The 5,657-nt window shown below is 47.0% G+C and overlaps 1 long non-coding RNA gene across 1 annotated transcript; it reads right to left on the reverse strand.

The window, feature by feature from the left end:
- Window positions 1–266: 266 nt before the first annotated feature.
- LOC111936787 (uncharacterized) lies at window positions 267–1,354 on the reverse strand. Its single transcript, XR_002868330.2, has 3 exons — window positions 1,281–1,354; window positions 833–993; window positions 267–752 (listed from the first exon to the last, which is right to left on the reverse strand). It is a non-coding gene; the product is annotated as an uncharacterized LOC111936787 (long non-coding RNA).
- Between the last annotated feature and the right edge of the window lie 4,303 nt (window positions 1,355–5,657).

Genomic DNA, 5,657 nt, shown 5'->3' on the forward strand with positions numbered 1-5,657 from the left:
GATGGGCAGCGCTGGATTTCGGAGCCTTGCTCCCCCTCCACTGGTGGTTTGTGACTCAATTGCCCTGGTTAAATCAGAAATGAGCTCACTGATGCTCCAAAACTGCAATAATACCTCTTGTTTGCAGATCCCATGGTGGTGGGCTGGTACAGACAGCTGCCCTGTACCAAAACTTATTCCAGGAATCTTCCCTACTGCTTTCAGACCTCACATTTTCCAAAAGTAATAAGAACATGCACCAGTGATGGGGACATATTTTATTGTAAATGAGCAAAACATTCACATTTCCATGTTTGCCTTTTGTTGACTTTAACCACAACTCTTCGGGACGGACCGTAAATAAAACATCAGCCATATTAACTTTGGGAGATGATGTTACTTAAAGACACCTGCTAATTAATTACAGCCAGAAACTTAGCAAGGCTCTAAATGAGAGGGGTTCTCACCTCCCAGGTAGCATTTCACAGGAGGCAGGTAGCGTGCCGAACTCACGGATACTTTGCTCCATTTGTTTGTCTTGTAGGTGTTGCAGCGGGATGTTAATTCTTGCTATTATTAACAAAAAATCCCCTTTTCTGAAAGTGATTCATCAAACACCTCGTCCTCATTGCATGTAACATCTTGTTGGGCCTGGAATTGCTCTCTGCCGAGCGCTCACACCGCAGGGAAGGCGCTGGGTTCGACGGGAGCGCTCGCGAGAGCAGCCTTTGCTCAGTCTGTGCTTGCCTCCCATGGCTGCGTGGTGGAGAAGCCTGTGGAGGGGTAGAGGCCAACAGGGGTTGGTTTCAACTTGTTCCAAAGAGGTGAAACCCTCGTTTCCTCTAAATCTTACCAATGATGCTTGGTTTTCCATTTCCCCTACAAACGTTGTCCCTGCTTGGTATGTCCACGGAAAGGGAGGAACCCAGGGTGCACTAGGAGGTCCTCTTTCCAAGAGGGAGGAAAATTACTTGGAATTAGTGGTGAGGCCACCTAATCCTGTAAGAGCTTCTCCTGGAAAGCAAAATCTCAATGAATAAATCTGCAGAAATCTCAAATATTAATGAAGGGAGAAAAGGAGAGGGCAACAGTAATTAGGGCTGGATTGCCTGACTTGGTGGTGTGCACTTCTCATCCCTGCTGGGGGAATTCCAAGCTTTTCTGTGCACTTTCTGTGCCTTCTGCCACACATTTGAAATTGCCTCTCTAGGTGGAAGGGCTGAGGGTGGTGAGAGTGCTGCAGATGCACAGCATCCAGAAATGCAAACCTATGGCATGGGGGAAATCTGCCCGACACTCACCTGGGATTAGGATGGCACTGAGCATTTGTACAGGAGATGCTGGTGTTTCTGTTCCTCCAGGAACAGGGGCCCCACAAATTCCCAAACCTCACAGACACTGGAAGAGCTTTTGGGGCTGGAGTTGTTTCCATGGCAGCACCTGGGGCTGCACTTGAATGTTGTGGTGGGGTGATCACAGGCAGCGGAGGTGATGGCATCTGCCTGCTCTGCATGGCCTGTGCATTATCCAGGGTGGGGAAATCCCCCGTGCCAAGAAGGTGGATTTAAGGCTGCACTTGGCTTCACAGATTAATGGAGTGCCTCTCTTTGTAGTAGGATGAGCTTGTCTGGGTCCCTTCTCCAATGGCAGGTGAGGGGTCTGTCCCACACTGAGTGCTGGCTTTGCCATCAGGGAGGTTGGGACATTATCCTGGTGGTTTAATCTGCCCCTCCCAGAAGCAGCACTGTTCTTGTCCTTTGTGTTGGTGGTGCTGCAGGGCAGGGGCTGCTTTCTGCATCCCAAAATCCCTTTGCACCACTAGTGCTACTGCAAAAGCTGCCTGGAGCAGCCCAGCAAAAACCTCACCTTTTCCTTCGCTCCCTACCAAGACAGAGCTCCCAGTCTTGAGCTAGGAGCCAGGTTGTATCCTCACTCCCAAACCCTGGCCCTGTGGATTAAGCTCAGTAACACCTGGACAGCCCTTTCTGCCAGCAACCCCAACAGCACTTCCTGCAAAAGAGGATTTTCCCCCTGGCCTTCCCTTCAGTCGTGGCCACTCTCCCTGCAGAAACCCTGGCTCTCCACTCCCAAGCTGAACTTTTGAACCTTCCTCCTCCAGCCCCAGCCAGGTCGTTATTTTTGACACCCTTTCCCCGAGTTATTGCACAGCTGAAAAAGAGAGAGCCGGCTTGGCCACGGCTCCTGGCTTTTCCCAGTGTCTGATGGTCCCTGCTAGCCCCTGGCACCATTTCAGGTGAGCTCAGGGTGGCCCAGGACTTGTGACAGCACAGTGGACAAGTGCCACCAGGGAGGAGAGCTGCCTGCCTTCTGGTCTTCCCACTTCTTTGACTTAGGGAACGTATTTTTCTTGATCTGGGTCCTGCATTAATTGTTTCCTGGAATATTTTGCTATATGAATGTCATGCTTCTGTCTGCTTGGCTTGCCCTGAGTCGAGCAGAGGTATTTATGAGTGGTTTTTTTGCACATATTTTTCACCTTTTTGAAATGCTTGGCACTGTTCTGGATGCTGGAACAGATTTTTCCTGCTGAAAATACAGAACTCAGTTAGTCTGGTTGGGGACTGAAGGGAAAAGCGATGGTTGAGCTGCTCAGCTCTGGCTTGGCTGATGCTGAGTGATGGTGAACCCTGCACTCCTGCAGAGCTGGGGGTGGCCAGTGACAGGGTCAGGTCTCTTTGCCTGTGCTAGTGTAATTCAGAAGTCAGAAAAATCCTCCTTCTCCTCCTCCCCAAAAAGAGCATCAAGGAAATCTGTCCTCCCCAGAGCTGGGTGCCAGGGCAGGGTGAGAGCCCTTTGGCTGCAGCCCTTCCCTGCACACAAGACTTATTGCAGTATTTTATTTGTTGTATGACAGTCTCTGAACCAGGTTCAGGCCCGTGATCAAGTTACCAGGGCTCAGCTGCTCTGCATTAACCAGCCAGGGGAGCATTCCCATCCTAGGACAAAGAAAAGGTAAAACCTGTCCATTTAAACATCTTTCACAGAGGTTTAAACAAAACATTTGCTTTATTGTACTCACCTGCAATTAATGAGGCAGTAGCTTGATTTGAGCCTCTGGTTGTCCAGCTCTGATGATCACTTTGGTTTGGACCAAAAGAGAAGCATCCCAAATGTTTTTATTTATTCACCTACATGCTGTGGCACTGGCAGACAAATGGAGAAATTAAAGCTTTGCTTATGGGAGTGGAGCTGAGCATTGCCATGGATGTCTTACAACCATTTCTTGGAGGCTGGGGATTCGTGTTCCCTTGGAGGGAGGGGCTTTCAGACCCCACCAAGCTCTTCTTTCAACTCCAGCAGGAATCAGGAGGTTGATGATGAGCATCAGGCTGTAAACCTTATCAGGAGAATGAAAGGGTCACTGAGGATCCCTTGCTTCCCCAGAAGATGTCCCCTCATTTTCACCTTGGAGCGAAAGGATGTTGTGCTGGAGGCAGGGACACAGTGTAGAGCTGGTGTAGCTCAAGGCTGCAAAAGTAAGGCTCAAAAATCAGTCAAGAAATAGGAGAAGTGGTTCCCAAGACACGTGAGGTGTTTGTAATTTAACAGCTCTCCTTCCAGGGAAGGTTTCCCAGCTGCCTGTCAACCCCAGCCCCAGAGCTGGGCACTCCGAGGGCCTGGCTCTGCCCAGCTCTGGGACAGCTCTCTTCGAGCCCTGTCACAGCTCTTCAGCTAAACAGGAGCTTAACTGTGACCTCCTGTGGGCCAAGAGCTTTGGAGATGGCATAGCAGAGCATGGTTTGAGGATGATTAAGCATCTGTCTGCTCTGTCTATTATTGGAACTGCATTTGAGTTCAGGCTGGGGAGCCATTTTCTGAGCAGCCTTCCTGAAATCGATGGTGAAAGTAAGCAAAACACGTTTACATTCCTCTGTGCCGACAGCTGAGCAGGTTTTCAGGTGCCAACTCATCATTTATCTTGCTTTTCTCTTTTCCTGTATCTCCCAAAGTCCTGAAGAAAGGCCAAGGCAATTGTTCACACCCTTGTTCAGGGCCGTTCCTTGGACTTTGCAGAATTTCAGAGCTGGTTACAGAAAAACAAACAAAACCCCCTTTCCTGCAAAAATTTTTTACTGGGATACTTGCTTATTCCTGTTATTTTGGTGAGTGGTGGCTTTCTTTCTTCTAGGTCTATTAATCTGCTTTATGGTATGTTGTACAGAAAGACAAATGCCAATTTATAGTCAAGACAAAATTCTAGTTTGGTGTTTGGAAATGAAGTGCCCAAGCTAAAATCCTTCATTTTCTGCCCATTCAGACTGTTGGGAATTGTCGGGCTTCAGCTCTGAGCCTTCAGACCAGAGGCTGAATTCAGACCAGGAGCTATTTACTACTTCAGGGAAAGCAAAGTTAAATCTAAGTGTAGGGATAAATACAGGCTTAAAGTTTACAATTGTCAAACTTCCTTGCTCAGGAGCATTTCTGCAGTGGGTTCATGAGCATTTTGTCCTTTTATGCTTTTCTTAGTTGTATCATTATACTTTTGAAGCCCTGCTGCTGTGGCTGATTCCCTCCATCCACATGAAACCACGGCTCCATCGGATAGAAAGAGCCACAGCAAAGTTCTGCTTAGCTCCATTATTTTTGCTGGAACACCAGCAAAGGAAGAAGTGCAGCACAGCATCTCACAGACCAACCCTCAGCTCTCACGAGGGACATAAATCAGAAATAAGAAGCTCACCTAAAGTCAAGGGAAGAAAAGGACATTTTTTGTAAATAGAAACTTCTGCAAGTCCCATGTGGATGTGGTGGAGGAGGTGGCCCCATCACCCCCACACTGGCTTTTCCCATGGGAATGGGAATTCATTATTTAGCTCCTTCTGAGCCAGAACTGAATGTTTTGCAGAGCAGCTGAACAGGACTGCAACACTCAGCCAACAGAAATGCCATGGCCTCCAGAGGAAATCAGAATTTCCCCTTCGATTTGAAGGGGGGAAAGCTGATTTTTACAAGGAAATTCAGGGGTAATCACAAAACTGCCCTCTTCTCCCTGTTCCCCAGTGATATTACCCAGCAAGCAATACTAGAAATACAGATGTTGGGTTTGCCTTTCATGTTTCCTTGGTAAATGTCTGAATAAATATTTATCAGTAAACAGAGCAGATTTATTTCTAAACTGATGTTGGCTGGGTTTGTGCATAGTTTTCAGTGAGGGGTTTTTAGGAGTGGTGGAGGGATGCTCAGTCTCCGGGACTGAGCTCTGCAGAGAGAAGAAATGAAGCAGAATTGGGTTTTTAATCAGAAAATGATGTTTAATAGTTTCTCCCTCATAAAATGTGCTGATGGAAAAAATTATGTAATAAAAACAAACAACACCTCCTTCCCCCTCAAAAAAAAAACAACCAAAAAACAACAAAACAACAGGAATAGGGAGTTTCCTTGCAAAATGTATTATTTGGATGTTTTCAGATTGAACAAACACTTTTTATTTAATTTTTGAACTCATTTCAGGGGAGAATCCATAGAGAAATAATTGAACAGAGGCTCCAAACCCAGATAAAAGAACTTGCCCTGACTGAAACAAAACATTTTGTTGAGCTTGAAAGTATTTGTGCGCTTGGAAAGCAGCTCACTGTGTGTGTAGGGGGGTTGTTTTGGTGATCCATGAAATATTTTTAAGATTTATGGGACCTGGTGATGACTTTGAAGACAGAAAG

Source organism: Cyanistes caeruleus, chromosome 18 (genome assembly GCF_971803275.1).
Source record: "Cyanistes caeruleus chromosome 18, bCyaCae1.hap1.1, whole genome shotgun sequence".
In the NCBI taxonomy this organism is placed as follows: domain Eukaryota; kingdom Metazoa; phylum Chordata; class Aves; order Passeriformes; family Paridae; genus Cyanistes; species Cyanistes caeruleus.